Genomic DNA, 16,411 nt, shown 5'->3' with positions numbered 1-16,411 from the left:
TTAAAAATAAAAGATGAATAAGAATTCACTTGATCGTAAACTGGGATTTTACTCTATGATGAAAAAAGATATTTATATTATGATTTGATGATCCACCCTTGCACTATGCTTTTGTACAGAGAAAGTCAAAGTAATATTAAGCCAATTTCATGATATGATAAGCTAATAAAAAAAGAGATTGTGATGAAGATCGTGAAAAGGAGAAAGAGAAGGACAGGAACAAATAACTTGAAGAAAAAAGTACAGTGCAGCAGAAGAATGCAAAGTAGACATATGTAGGAGATAGAAAGGTCACCAAGAATGAGTTTACAGAGGTAACCTACAATTACAGAGATATTTTCATAAACTATAAATCTCAAAATAAGGTAAAGTTGGCAAGAAAGAGGACTTCTTTAAATATATTTGAAATAAAGGAGAAAAAATTAAAACATTAAATTTCTATTCTGACATTGCAACTGCTTGGAGGCTGTCAGGCTGTTTTGAAATTTTCAAGAAATTTTGGAATATTCTGAAAAATCTCAGAACATACTAACCTGACTATTCCAGCAATGGTCCATTGATTCCCACACATTCCAATTATCCAGAAAACTGATGAATGATCCCTATAACAGCTGAATCAATGTGATCCAGAAGAAAAATGAATAGTCTGAAGTTCTTAGGAATACTGGTCATAAAATGGTAGGTTTTGTGCATAGTGTAAGTGGGTCTGTACTAAGAAAAAGTGCTCAACAGAATTTTTATTTCAATTCAAATATTCAATTATTTCTCTTTACTCTGAATAAATTTATAAGAATAAAAGGGGTTACTAATTGCCTGGATGAAAATATATCGGTGAAATGCCAAAGAATTGGAAGATGGCAAAGATTGTTCCTGTCTTCCAAAAAAGATGAAAGGAGAATACAGTCATAATACTATTAATAACTAGGAAATTACTGAAACAAATTCCAAGTTTTTGAAGATGTTTTGCTTCTCATCCAAAAAGCTTCTTCAGCTCTGATTGGATGGTGGGGGAACCATGACCTGGATGACTGCGAATCTCCATAGACATTTACTGAAGCAAATTGTAACACCTATAATTTCTAGGCTATAAGCACTTTGAAAACAATGTGCTGTTCATCAGACATTAATATAGTTTGTTGGGAACAAGTCTTACTACACTAACATTTTAATTCACTTTTTCATTCGGTAATTCCTTAATAAACTATAGGAAAGCTATCTGACATAATATATCTTGCAGAATTCCATTTCACAAAGTATGCTGTAAAAGCCTAAATAGCAAGCTATATAAGTGTGGACTGAATATGGCATGGCAATATTCACAACATTGTCAGTTTAGCTCTAGGACCTATACATATTGACATATTAATTATATGTATGAGAAGATGGAAGCAATGCTTATCAAATCTGCAAGGAACACAACACTGGCTGAGGGAGATAATACCTAAATTCAGAATCTCTGGATTAGGTTAGAGAAATACATAACAATGACATTTAATAGGAAAAATACAGTTATACACTTTTTATACAAACGAGTTATACAAAAATTAAATATTTAGAATCAGTATTAAATGGTTTGGCAATGTTATTTGTCTTTTAGCAAATAGTATTATAGTATAAAGATATCATATTTCATCTTTTAATTTTGTATAACCTTAATTAAATAGGATTGTGAAACTATCTAAAGCATGGGTCCTCATCCTGGGCTGCAGCCCACTACTGGGCTGTGTCTGGTTTGGAAATGGACCATGCAGGTAGCAGGGGCCAGCGCGTGCATGCACGCAAACAGTAGCCCACTGCTTGCACAGCCCAGTTCCCCTCCCTCCCTGCTGTGCCAAGCCATAAAGGTTGGGGACCTCTGATCTAAAGCATTTATTCCTTTCTCTATATATTGGGGACTCTGGCAACTGGCCAATCACTGTCATGGAAGGGTGAAAAATATGAATGGTTGCATAAACAGCTTATATATTGTTCTACTTAGGAGTTAGACATCATTAAGAGATAAACTGCAGGAGAGCACAACATTTATAGAACACCCATATACTTGTTCGATAGCAGTTTTCCACATTAAAACACATTTGAAATGTTTTGGTAAGTCCAGTAAACTGCCTTTTGATCTGTTACTTTAGAGCACAGATGTCAAACTCAATCGCGTCATGTGACATAGCTGATGGAGCCAGGATGGGTGTGTCCTGCACGTGATGCATCCAGCCCATGAGTCACCAGTTTGACATCCCTGCTTTAGAGGATAGTGATAGAACAATCCTACATTCTGGCTTGAGGATTCCTACAGTTCTAAATATTCTGCCACAAAACATCATAATAATATGCTGTTCTCAGTGTAAAATAGATTTAAATTTTGCAGTGCCGCAGAGACTTAATATCAGAAGTTCAGTTCTGTTTGCTATATATCCATCTATGCCATACAGATACATGCCATCTCTCAATGACACACAGTTGCTGGTGCTTCCCAACTTCAAAAATACTGTTTTATAAGAAACTGATTATGAGACTTTTTAAAAAACATTCAGGCTATTTAAATTCAGCTAATTCTGATTTTAAAGCTGACCTACCCCCCATCTTTATACACAAAATTATATTCAGAATTTACAGTAACTGTTCAGCAAAACAAACTGAAACATAGATATTCTAAAATATTGCCCACATCCTACCTTCAGCCCAAGTCTGCCTGTCATACTTCCCCTCATTTGGTCAACAGGTCCTCAAAGGCTTTTCCTTTCTCTAAAGCTGATTTCAGTTCCATTTTATTTGAAAACTACTGCTCCAGAGTATTTTAAGAAACTCAAAAGCAAGCACATTGCCAATATTGTACCATAAAATGTCTGTGAATTACTGATATCATCAGAAGTAAGAACCGACAATTTTAGTGAATAGTTAAGTCTAGGGCTCACCATTATGCATTCTTTCTGCAAATAATCTGAAAGGCTTTCTGAACCAGACAGCCATAGCCTAATGTCTCTGATTTTTTCCCCTTTAAGAAACACTACAGGTTGAGTTGGCATTGAGACAGAAGGCTATAAATTCCTATCTTCTATCAAGTACTACTGACCTCAGAGCAAACCCCACAACTGGCTACAGGCATTCAACATCCATCATTGCTTCTGAAACCTAATCATTTGGGGAAGGACAGCTGCACTGGACAACAGTTAAGCAGCTTTCTAAGTTCTGAGCAATAAAAAAGAAACACAAATCCTCATTTTAGTCTATAAGCTTAGTCCTGATTGTATTTATTAGCATTCATCATCTAAATACATTAAGACTGAAACTATTTTACATCTAAGTTTAAAAAGTGAACTCACATTGCAATAGTGATATATTATTGATTTTACTGGTCTGCGACTAGTTTCTTTAAATTTTGTAATCTTCTGAGGTTAAGGAACATTTCTGTTACCAATGTGATCAAACATTAAAGAATAGTAGTACACGAACAATTAATTACTAATTTTAAACAGCAAGCCAAACAGTAAATAATACATGAAAAAAAAAATTCCCATAACTTTGGAAATTAATTCCTTGCTTATCTGTGAAATGTCATTATCATGACATTTAATCATAAGTTAATTTGAGAAGCAAGTAGCTTTGGCCATTTTCAAGTGCACACGCGCGCGCACACACGCACACACACACACACACACAACATATGTATCTTACTGAATTTTGAAAAATGCTTCCCAAATAATTATTCTTTAAACAGTAAAAACTGGATATTGGTAGATTTTACTGGGCTATTTCATATAATACATTATTTCTAGGAAAAATATACATCAATTGAATTGAACAAGTATTGGCTGCTGTATAAAACTATGCACTTTCAAAGTCTGCCATTATCATTTGCTCTTCCCAGAACTTGACAGTACCCAAATAAAAACACCCAATTTAGTACGGAAAAGCTCAAAAAAATTAAACACAATAATGTCTTCATCAAACCATTTTGTGTTACTGCAAAGATTAGACCACGATTTTAATGAATTGATATTTGAGTAACATACATCTTGCATGTATAAGAAAATGCATGTGAACTAATAGAAGCAATTTTTTGTAAAATGCATGAATCAATCTAATATTGGGCTGTCATTTTAATATTCAAATTTGCACCCATTTTTAATTCATTTTTTGTTTATTTTACTAGTGAAATATTAGATTTTTAAAATCAGGCAGACAATACATGATATGTATTTTCCTCAAATTCAATATGAAACATTTATATATAAAAAGTTGTAAAATCTTTTACTTGAATAAAGAATCTAAGTAAAGATAGAAAAAACATCTGCCGGGGATGCATTAAGTAAAAAATATTCTGTCTTAGTGGACCATTTTGACCAGAGGGCCAATAGTGATTCTTCTAATTTTGGATATACCAGAGATCAATTTACATGTATGGTTTCTTTTTATAAATACCAAATGATTAACAGAAAAATAAATAAATCAGTAGTAATAAATTTAATTGCTATGCATTTAACTGTTAGGATCAATGGAATTGACAACATGTCACTGATCAGTCATAATTGAATTATATTACAATAATAAATAAGTAATAGGGGAAACATTATGGTTTGAATAAATGTTTATTCCATTATATCTGTGCTGTGGAAGACACAGAATCCTGTTAATGAACTACAACATAAACAAAAATGAAATATGTTAGAAAAGATTTTAAGGGAAAAGCTCGCTCAAGCAATCTTCTCTATCATTAAATTTCCTCTGTAGATATGAGATATAGAAAACCATAGAAGATCACTGAGAAAAATCATCCATTGCTTTCACTTAGCGTATCATATTTATGATGGAGGGTTTACGCACTGGATTTCTTGTTGGTTTTTAGTTGTTATTTACACATCTATTAAAAGATTTGCATAATATTTATTCCAAATAAATTAAAAAGCTAACCCACATCCAACATTTGTAGAAATATAACTGAATACCTGATTATAAAGCAAGTTACATATTGTGAACACAAACCCAATTTTGCATAATTTTGCATAATTTTGCATAGTGGAATACACTGGCATTCAAACTCTAACCTAATCTGCCATCCTAAAGATTACTAATGTTGTTAAGCTGTCATTACACAAGTCTAATAAGGTGCATCTGTCATGAATAGATATGTAAAATTAAACTGCACAGAAATTTCTAAATGAAAGTATTATTATCTAATTTTTGAGTTTGCAAAGACACATTCATAGGAAGTTGATGTTAGTTTATTTACCATTATAAAGAATATATATTTTAGAAATATTACTATCAAATAGTACCATTGTTTTACAATTTTTCTTTACTTAAACCTGTATTTAGCATTACCACTGGATGCAATACCAAGATTCCCAAGACAGCTGATCATCTGCTTCTTCTTAATAATTTAAAGGACTGTTCTGAAAATAATATATCCATGGATCATACACAATAATTCTTTTTTGTGTCACCCTACATTTTTTGATTGATCCATAAATCAAAATCTGTTACTTTAATAAATCATGCTCAATTTGAAGGAAATTCCATATGAAAATGTTTCAGCTGTTCTCCAGTTCAAATGGCATTCTATCAATTTCAAAAACTAAAAATCAGCAAAGGAATACTTGACTTTATTGCTTAATTTCTATTAGGAATGGCATAGCTGTTCATTCTAAAATCCATGAAATAATTAAAAAATCTATTGGACATCAATATGCCAGAATGTTTAAGAGTTCCAAGACAAACTTTCAAATATCAGTATCTATAAGGAACAATTTACATACATCTATTTTTTTTTAGGAAATTCTCTTCAGCTTTCTTTTAAGCTTATTCTGGTCTTAGAAGAATAGACCCATTTCTAAACTTACATTTTTCAGCTCATTTTTCTACACTAACACTTCTTAAACATCTGTCTGGTTATGTTAAACACCATGTTACGAATTATATATATACACAGACCTCTATTTTCTCAAGGTGATCATCTTTCAGAAAGCATAATTCCCAAACTATGAAAGGAGCAAGGATAATTCCCAAGCTTCACATACTTTTCCTATAGAAAACTAAATACATTTAATTCCAACACATTAAAAAATACAACTCACAATCATCCAAAATAAACAAATGAACCTAACTTTTATGGAACTGAGTATATGTCTTTACAGCGAAATCATGAGCAAATTCTGTAAATTCTGGTATTTGCTGTTTAAATGCAGTTTATACAGGCCCCTAGTGGTTTAGCACTCATAGCATCAGACAAAGGGGTGATCCCTACTTTTTAGCATGTTAGTTCCAGTATGTAAATACCATTCTATTTTTTTTTTAAATGGTAAGCCTTAAAAATAGGAATATAGCTTAAATTGTAAATTTAAAAACTGAGTTATTTTCAAACCTTACACAAAAATTAAATAATGCCATGGAACTGTCTGAATCTAACACCTATGTCTTATTACATGCATGTTTTAACTTGTGGCACTATTAGTAACAACAGAAATGCATTATACAAATGAAACACTAACTTTGAAAGCACTATTTCTTGACATTTGGAATTTCAAAGATGTGTATCCTTATCAAGCACCATTGTTGAAAAATCACACAAATCTGCTACTATAAATATTTTAATGTCAACTTAAAAATAGAGGTCTTTTCTGAAATCTCAGTAATTGAAAAGATTGTATACAAACATGTATCATTCCAGATTGAAAGTACAGTATGTATCAATCTAATATGCTGTCTTCAGATCATTATCTTACTTCCCTTTGTAAAACTAGAGTTCTTCAATCACACTTTTCATAATGTATATTTGCATCAATCCAGTAAGATACAATTTGACAGGTAAACTGATTCCATTAAAGAGGCTATTAATTAAACATTTAGACACCATCAATACAACAGTTCATCTTACGACACTTCATTTAAGGAAAGTGATAATCCAGCAGCATCTTTACTTAAAAGCAGTTATCTGTCATTGATTTTTTTTTAAAAAAATCTTTATTTGATTTTTGTTGAGTTTCCGAATTTTTTTTCCTCACAGCAATGGCTTTGAAAACCAAATTTCATGTTGAATTTGCAGAAGCAATATTCTAAGCTTTTTTTAACCATCCAAAAGTAACATTTCTGTTCACTTTAATGTAACATAACTATATGGTTAAAAAGGAGGAATAATTCCTTTAAAAACATAATTTTGTCCACTCAGGAAGGATGTAAGCAATTGACAGAAATACTTCCCTGTTATGAAATACCTTTTAGTATTTTACCTCCAAAAATAAATAAAATCACAATCCCTAAAGAAAAAAACTGTAAAAACAAAACCATATCTATCCGAGCAACTGAACTGAAATATTGCACTGCCACACACTGAAACTGAACATGAAACCTTGATGGTGCACACTATGAGCACTCCTCTCAAACCAAATCTAAAACATCCATTCAAATTTTGTGTGTGTACAGAGGAAGGTGAGGATAATGCGCTTCCCATGTGGCATGAAAATTATTCTGAAAAGCATCTGAAAAAAAAAATGAATATTAGCAAGCCCTACACTCCCATGAAATAACCTGCAGAGGAACGAAACTAACCTCAGCAGAGCAGAAGAGTGGAGGAAAGGTTACACAGTGCAACTTGCAACTTATCCTGGGGTATGTGGGGGGGGACGCATTAGCAGAAAGGGCAACTTGCAAATCCAAGCAGGCTGAAAAGCAACGAGAGTGCCACCTCTTTAAGAGAACCCTGATCGGTAAGTTTGGCAACAAAGGAGCCCTCTTGTAAATCCTACAAGAATCGTTGCCTTAGTGTTGCAAATAATGATGATAGTCATAATAAGTATTTCTCCGTTTTTAAAATACTGGGGAATTTTTTTTTTTTTTTTGGAGGGGGAGGGGGTTGAATAAAAAAACACATCCCAAATCCCAAGCAGTGTAGGACTAGCTACTTTTGCCTACTGGTGTCTTTTCTTCCCAGCCGTGATAACCATCGCTTGGGGCACATGCTAACTCGACCATTAGCGGTCCTTCGGGCATTTCGTGTGCCCTCGCCTTTGGCCCACCCCGTACGCATCCAGTACCCAGGGGTGACTTATTTATTTTGTTCCTTAGCCACCCCGTCCAAAACGCGGGAGTCAGACCTCCTCCCTCCCATCGCCAAATCTTATGTTTAGTTCTCCCGACTGGAGATGAGAGCCCGTGGGGCTGCTGTGGTGGGTCGCTGGGGAAGAAGGTGGGTGGTTGGGGGAACTGCGGGGGGAGTGGGGGACGACGACGACAGTCAGTGACAAATGCAGATCTACGAGCCGCGAAGGGAGAGAAAGAGCGGGAAGGGGTCTCGGTGAAATGGGTCAGCGGGAGCAGCAGCGCAAGGGGTTTACCTGCTCATCCTGGCTCCCCTTCAGTCCCCCTCGAGCAGCAGCGCCGCCGCCCAAGCCCGCCTTCTCGCCCGTTACGACCGCGGGCGCTCCGCTTTCGCCTTGCTCCTTCTTCTTCTTCCTCCTCCTCCTCCTCTTCCTCGTCTTGGTGTTACTATTGTAACTATTGCCGCTGCTGCTGCTGCCGCCGCTACTTCTTCTGGCTCTTCCTCCCCACGCCGGTGTGGCGCGTCTTTCGGGTGGCCAATTTAATCCAAAGGCGAGCGAGGTCCGCAAGCCGACTTCTGCCGGCGGGGGCTCTACGCGGGGATCCCTCCGCTCCTCCGACGGCCCAACGCGCAAAAGTGGCGGGCTGTCTCTGAGGAGTGTCGGCAGGAGAGCCGACGGCATCCAAAGATCAAGGAGCCGGCTCAAGTCCCCTGGCAGACGGGGTTCCCTGCTTCCTTCTCTTGCTCCTGTTCCTCCTCCTCCTCTTCCTCTTCTTCTCCTTCTTGGCTCTTCTCCGTTCTGTTCTTCTTGCTGCTCCTGCTTCCCGGGTGCTCCCCCTGCTTCTCCCTCCTCCTCCTTTCACTCCCTCCTCCCTCTTCTCCCTTCCCTCCCCCCGTCGCCCCTCTTAATATAGTCTATTTCTTTGTGCTATAAACGGAATAAAACTGGGTCTGCTGCTCGCCTCCACAATTGTTGTGCTTCCCCCCCACCCCACCTTTCTCTCTTTCTCCCCCTCTGCGAAGCCCTTCAAGTGCCTGGTCAGCCCAAAGAGATGAACTTGGAGATGGAGGCAGAAATGGCAAGACATCCAAAACCCATGGAGGGGGAAAGACTTTTGCCGGGAAGAAGCGGCGGCTGTGGCGTGCTTGTGCTCGCTGAGGGAGAAAGTCGGAAAGATGCTTCTCTCTCCTTCTCTTTCCCCCTCTCTCTTTCTCTCTCTCAGGGTTGGGAAACCTGCCTCGCTCTGGGTTTGTGCGCGAGGGAGGGATTCTTTAAATCCTCTTATAACGCTGTGCGGATCACAGGATTTATGTAGCCCCGAGTCCTACTCGGGTCAGCCGGTTGCAGAGTTGGCTGTTGAGGCGAAGGGGAAAGAGGGGGGAAGCGCGAGGAAAAAAAGCGGGGGGACCGGAGAACCACCCCGCGAACCAGCGCTCCCTTCTCTCAAACCCGGCCGCCGGGGACCAGCGACCGAGAGAGGGAAGAACCTCGCGAAGCACGCGCACTCCCAGGCTGGAGCGCGCCGAGCCCAAGGAGGCGGGTGCGCGCGCGCGTGCGTGTGTGCGTGTGTGTGGAAACGGTTCTGGGGGCCCGGTGACGTCAGCCCCCCTCCCTGCTCTCCAGCTGGACGAGCTCGGAAGGGACCTCCCACTCCCCTTTTATCTCACGCGGAGATTTTACAGGGCTGAGAGAGGAAGACAAGAGACAGAGAGAAGCCACGCTCGGAAAAGAAGCCGGCGAGGTGTCTGGTTGAACGTGTCTGCATTATTTATTGCCCCTTCCACCACCACCACCATCACCATCCCTCTCGTGAATTTACAAAACCCGAATATGATTCGCTACAGCTGCCCTCATATCTCAAACCACCACCCGCTTTTAGCGTCCAGCCGAGGCTAATTCCGTCTTGTGGGAGGGGGAAGGTGGACGAACTACATCTGACTGCTTTTAATAACGGGGCTGACCAAAGAAAGCGACTGTTGCTCTTCGTTGAATGCGATGAAACTTTAGGTCTGCGTACTGCACACCTAACTTAGTTATGCGCTGTGATTTATTTTAACATTTGTTCCCGAAAAATGTGGCTTTTGAAATGCCTGGTCATTTATTGTTGGGTAGAAGTGTCGGGGTTGTAAAAATAAGCCAAAGGGCTGTACTTTTAGAATACCATGACAAAACTTCGAAGAAACAAAATACCTGATTGTAAGAATATCACGTCCCTAACAACCTATCACACTATGCTATAGAATAGAATAGGAATGGAATAGAATAGAATATTCTTTTTGGCCAAGTGTGATTGGACACACAAGGAATTTGTCTGCGGTGTATAAGCTCTCTCTCTCTCTCTGTGTGTGTGTGTGTGTGTGTGTGTGTATATATATATATATATATATATATATATATATATTTATATATATATATATATATATATATGTGTGTGTGTGTGTGTGTGTGTGTATGTGTATGTGTATATATAAATGTGTATGTATGTGTGTATATATATATATATATATAAATGATACAATCATAATCATAAGATTCAACCAACAAAGCAATGGTCATAAGATATCACTAGAAGTAGGTAATAAGAAAGGAGAAGAATAATATATTATCCTTTATAAATTAAATAGTATATTATTTAAAAATAATATTTATTTAATGCTTATTTAAAAATAAACATGCTTTGAACAATGTACAAATGTTCTATAAATCTCTTCTTAACAATAGACCTTGCTGTATTTGTATGGTTTCTCACTGATGACCCAATTATGCCAGTAAGATATCCATGGAGCAGAGACTGTTGGTTGTGTTCTATTCTTTCCCGCTGTTTATTAGATTCCCCCCACACACACACACACCTTTATCAATTTGAAGCATTAACAGCAAAATTTGCTGTTAAATGTATTTCTAGAATCAAAGAGGTCAGGATTCCCAACCCATTGGCCCCAAGATGCAATGGTGTACTTGAACTGAAAGAGGAAGAAGTCTAGGAAATCAATAGCCTGTGATAACTCAGGCATTTATATGTACATTTTTTCTACCTGTTAACTATTTGTTTATTCTCTGAAAAGCAGCTGGTTGAAACATCTTATTTCCACCTACAGATGTTTGTCACTTCTTAAATCCTAAAAAAGTTCTCTATCACTTATTTATTGGTGAAACTTCTAAAACTGGTCTCTCTCTCTCTCTACAGGTATTGCATTAAAATGCCTAGATCATAGAAAATTAATAATAATGACTGCACATCATAGAGTAAAAATGAGGTTAAAATGAAAAAAAGCCAGCCATGCCTTAAGCTCTATTAGCATTAAATTGTATGTCTTCAGCTGTATCATTGCACAGAGCAGAATCTGTACATATTTACTCACAAATAAATCACTGTGTTCAGTATGTTTTGCTCCCAGATCAGCTTGCACAAGAAACAGATATAACCACCTTTGAATTGATGTTTCATATGATTAAGTGGAAATATGTTTCAATAAAATATATGAAATTAGTATCATATTTAAAGGATAGTAAGATTGCATAAGATATATATACATATACATATACATATACATATACATATACATATACATATACATATACATGTATGGCCTTCAGCTTTGTTCGGGTATTTTCCCACGTCATAGTAGTGGTGCTTTTAAAGTTGTAGCAACGTTTCAGCAGAATCTCATCTGCCATCATCAGGCTTCTGTATTGTGTCCGTCTGTGAGTCAGACTTTTACAGTGGTTTCAGATTACGCGGGAGAAAACCCAATTAACCAAAGATCCATATATATTATCAATGTCTTGATGTATACTTTGAATTTCTCTTCTTTTTAACTTTAAACTCATAAAAAGTAAAGATAGGTATGTAGATTATAAGAAAATTCAAAAATCTAAAGAAAAAAAAAATCATTCAAAAGTCATGAAATAGTTTGCAAACAAAGTTATACATTGTATACTATAGTGCCAATATATATATATATTTATACAATATATACATTAAAACCTCAGAAATATATATATATATATATATATATATATATATATATATATATATATATATATATATATATATATATATTTGTTTTTTTCGCTGTATTAGATGTAAACCCATCTCAATCTTGTATTTGCCAGAGTCGCTGGCAGATTTGACTGCAGTTTGCTGGCCATATATATATATATATATATATTCCTATTTGAGTACTGCTGCACGGAGGCGGTTGGCTCGGAGATATATATATATATATATACCAGTGAGGTATATATATGGCAGAAAAATAGCAGCCATCCTTAGCAACCCCAAAGATAAAATTGACCTGGAAAACCAAGGCATATACGAAGTCCCCTGTGCATCATGCCCGGCCACATACATTGACAGACCAATAGAAGAATAAGCACCCGCCTGGATGAACACAAAATGCAGTCAAAAAGCTGGAACACACTTCCTCACTAGTCCAACACATGGAAGCCACAGGTCATAGCATCAACTTCAATGGCACCAAAACCCTGGCCACTATAGAAAACCCTAATCACAGAATCATCAGAGAAGCCATAGAGATTGAAAAAGACCAGAAAGCATGAATAGAAGAGATGATTCCACCAGGCTGTCAATCATTTGGAAGCCTGCACTCACAAACAAAAATCTCCACACCACAAGCCAGGCAAACACCTGGGCACAAACAGATCCCCCCTGATACCTCCAGCTCAAACACATCCCAACCAGGCACCCAGATGAAACCCAGCTTCCTAACTAATGATAGCCGCCATTTACCCGGCGCTGCACTAAAGGCTCCCATTAAAGCAACACAATGCTGCCAGCCAATCAAGATACAAAAAGAGCCAAAAACAGACAGAAGATATTAGAGACACCAATCAAGCAGAACACAGCAAACTCCGAGACCAATAAACACAGACCAAGACTCCCAACCAATCAGGATGAAGAAAAACCATTCTGGCACAGCAATAGGCTGCCCCAAATTCAAATCTGAAACCACTGTAAAAGTCTGACTCACAGACGGACACAATACAGAAGCCTGATGATGGCAGATGAGATTCTGCTGAACGTTGCTACAACTTTAAAAGAACAACTACAATGACGTGGGAAAATACCAACCAAGCCGAACACCATACATGTAATTACAAAACTTAAGAAAACAAATATATATATATATATATATATATATATATTTCTGAGGTTTTCGCGGGTATTTGTATGTGGATCTTTGGTTATTCGGGTTTTCTCCCGTGTAAAATTGGAAGTATTTTGTTATGCGCTGTGATTTATTTTAACATTTGTTCTAAAAAAATGTGGCTTTTTAAATGCTTCAAACCCCTCCAACCCATACATGAAGCGAACTGACGCCCAAAATGAAGATGTGGCACGACCATGAACGCAAAGCCAAACAACAGGATCACAGCTCACCAGCTCAAATCCCCCAACAACTAAGACTAACCTGAACACAACCAAGCCCCCACCTGAACAGAACACACCCCCAGCCAATCAGAACACAGCCAACCCCCAACCAATCAGATCACAGCCAGGCCCCCAACCAATGAGAACACATCCCCACCCAATCAGAACACAGCCAAGCCCCCACCCAGTCAAGCCGCACTCCCACTGGCAGTTAAAAGAAAAAACAGCTGCAAGCTCACATTACTCCAAGAAGCACAAAGCCGAAGACACAAGCCTGAAGATGACGAATGAGATTTCGTCAAAACGTCACCAAAATACTTCCAATTTTACGCGGGAGAAAACCCAATTAACCAAAGATCCATATATATTATCAATGTCTTGATGTATACTTTGAATTTCTCTTCTTTTTAACTTTAAACTCATAAAAAGTAAAGATAGGTATGTAGATTATAAGAAAATTCAAAAATCTAAAGAAAAAAAATCATTCAAAAGTCATGAAATAGTTTGCAAACAAAGTTATACATTGTATACTATAGTGCCAAGTAAATGAAGCATCTGAAAAATAAATTGTTTTGCTAATACAATTTCTGCCAGTGTTCCTTGTAGAACAAATTTGATGCTCAATAATATTCCAGAGAAGTAAGAAAATGACTTGCTGTTTTTCTTAAAAGCAATGTTGTTTTCAGTTACTATGAAAATGTATAGTATAATCATAGTGTATAAAATCATCACAAGTGTATAACGTATGCCTTTATTTTAAAAAAATAGATCTTTCAAGGGATTTAATACAGCATGATGACAAATTTGGAGTTAAATGCCAGTCACTACCTTTCTGACTGCTACACAAGCATAGCTTGAATAGAAAAAGTTGTTATCTGATGGGTTATGTGAGCTGATTTGAAATATGATGACATCATGTATCAATTCCTGAATTCTCTGCAGGGCTGGTAATGAAGAATATCATTGATACGCAGTGTCACAATAGGTGGGTGTCAAAGACACTGTAAATCAGAGTTCCAGTGGTCTTTTTGGTCCCATGGATCCTCTGCAAAAATATTCATGCTGACACACTTCTATATTTTTCAATTACATAATGATATATATTCTATTTATTTGAATCCCGTGTTTATTATTTTTACAAACATCCCAAGGCAGTGAACATATCCAACACATCTTCCTCCGATTTTCTCCACAATAAAAACCATGTGAGGTGAGTTGAGCTGAGAAAATGTGACTGGCCCAAAGTCACCAAGCTGGCTTTCATGGCTAAGGCAGGAACCCATTGTCTCCTGCTTTCTGGTCTAGTACCTTAACCACTAAATCAAACTGGCTGTAGTCTATATGCATACCTTTAACAAAAATTCATGCTCTGCTTTACTAAACTAGATCATTAAGATTCTCATATTGCCATCTAATATGATCAGTCTTTAAATTCAAGGAGGATTTACAACTTTTAGTGTCCATTCAGTTTGTACAATATTGTGCTCCATATTCAATTGAAACCTAACACACAATGATTCAACTTAATCAGCCTTGAATCTTCATATAATTTTTTTGCGCGATTAAACTTTTTGGTGTATTTTCCTCCTCTCTTCAGTTTCTTTAATATAAGAGCCAAAAGAAAAACAGGAAGTGTGATCAAAATAATAAGAAGTGAAAGTCGTTAGAATCTTTTCTTTTAACTGCCAAAGAGTTCATACTGTACACAAAAGATTAAGGACAGATGAAAAATTGATTAAGAAACAGATAAAGGAATGAATGAGTCCCTAAAGCTAAGTTTTCAATGGAAAGATACTGATGCATAAAGTGTACTTGAACAGTATATTATTCTTTTATTAATATACTGAAAATGGGTATTCTTATTACCATAATACTATGTAAAATTTAGCATTCAGTAGGAACAGTGAGAAAGCCTAAGTAAAAATGAGAATGCTGAAAGTGTAAATTGAGCAGCTGGAGTGTTTCTCTTAGTAATTTTGAGATCCAGAATTTGATACATGTGTTAATCACTTATTATATTTTATACAATGGCTAACTTTATTGTAACTGTAAATAGTCTGAATGCATAGCTATAATAATATATACAACCAATAAAGCAAACTAAGAAACAGCAGGGTTTTTTTAGGCTGGTACTAACCATGCATGGCCAGGATGGCAACTGTGGAGACAAAGTCAGGTTATCTAACCACCAAATTACTGACATTGAGATCTACAGAATATCCAAGAATTTATTTCTCGTGTGGCACAGTTAATGGTTTCATACCACATAATTGTGAATGCAAGCAGAAGCCATGTCAATTTCTGAAAAACAATCTTATAAGTGGCTTGTTCTACAATTAGCCAACTTAAACCCTTTTTTATACCTCAGTATATGCAAATTTTTAATATTTTTCTTATCTGAATGCCCAAAGGGATCCTGAAATTAGTTCACCATGCTAGATGCATATGTTCCCTTCAAGAATGCATAATCAGTTCTGTACTATATGAGTTCTTATACCCACCTAAATATTTGTGTTATTTCCAATTAGCCTGTTCATATGAAATCAATTTCAATACTACATCAGTGGCAATTTGCACTTTTTGTAACGAACCCTGCTTTGGATTTCGGTAACCTCACCACACAAGCAGTGGTGGGTTTCAAAGTGGTTTACCACTGGTTCGGTAGATGTGGCTTGGTGGGTGCACTTTGTCGTGTGCGCCAAACACATGGTTTGTGCATGTGCAGAGGCTTTCCTACTCCCCTGCAATCCTGCACTCCCCTGTGTCTTGAACAGCTGATGTGCAGCAATCTATTGTGCTGCGCAAAGCAGCTGTGCTTCAAAAATAGAAAATAAAGTCAGTAGGCAGGCTCCCATACTGGCCAAACTGGTAGAATCCTACCGCTGCACCCAAGCCAATAGACAGAATAACTTTGTAGTTTGATAAATTATTTGCATTGAACAATTATCTCACATGCTCATTCTGTACTATTGAAGAAATGCTAACT

The 16,411-nt window shown here is 37.0% G+C and overlaps 1 protein-coding gene across 29 annotated transcripts in view; it reads right to left on the bottom strand.

The window, feature by feature from the left end:
- Positions 1 to 16,411, bottom strand: part of PTPRD (protein tyrosine phosphatase receptor type D) — a 1,313,296-nt gene that overhangs the window by 363,960 nt on the left and 932,925 nt on the right. Inside the window, exon 1 of one of the 29 annotated variants that reach the window (XM_087957703.1) lies at positions 8,325 to 8,885. The exons of the other annotated variants lie outside the window; for them this stretch is intronic. The gene's annotated coding sequence lies outside the window, so the exon portion shown is untranslated. Of the gene's footprint in view, positions 1 to 8,324; positions 8,886 to 16,411 lie in introns of those variants that run through there. 29 annotated transcript variants of the gene reach the window in all.

This window comes from Notechis scutatus, chromosome 2 (assembly GCF_049901735.1).
Source record: "Notechis scutatus isolate UNSWTSFEM ecotype Mainland chromosome 2, rNotScu1.2, whole genome shotgun sequence".
NCBI classification, from domain to species: Eukaryota; Metazoa; Chordata; class Lepidosauria; order Squamata; family Elapidae; genus Notechis; species Notechis scutatus.
Note: the sequence above shows the minus strand (reverse complement) of the source record. Positions and strands in the feature narration are given on the sequence as shown.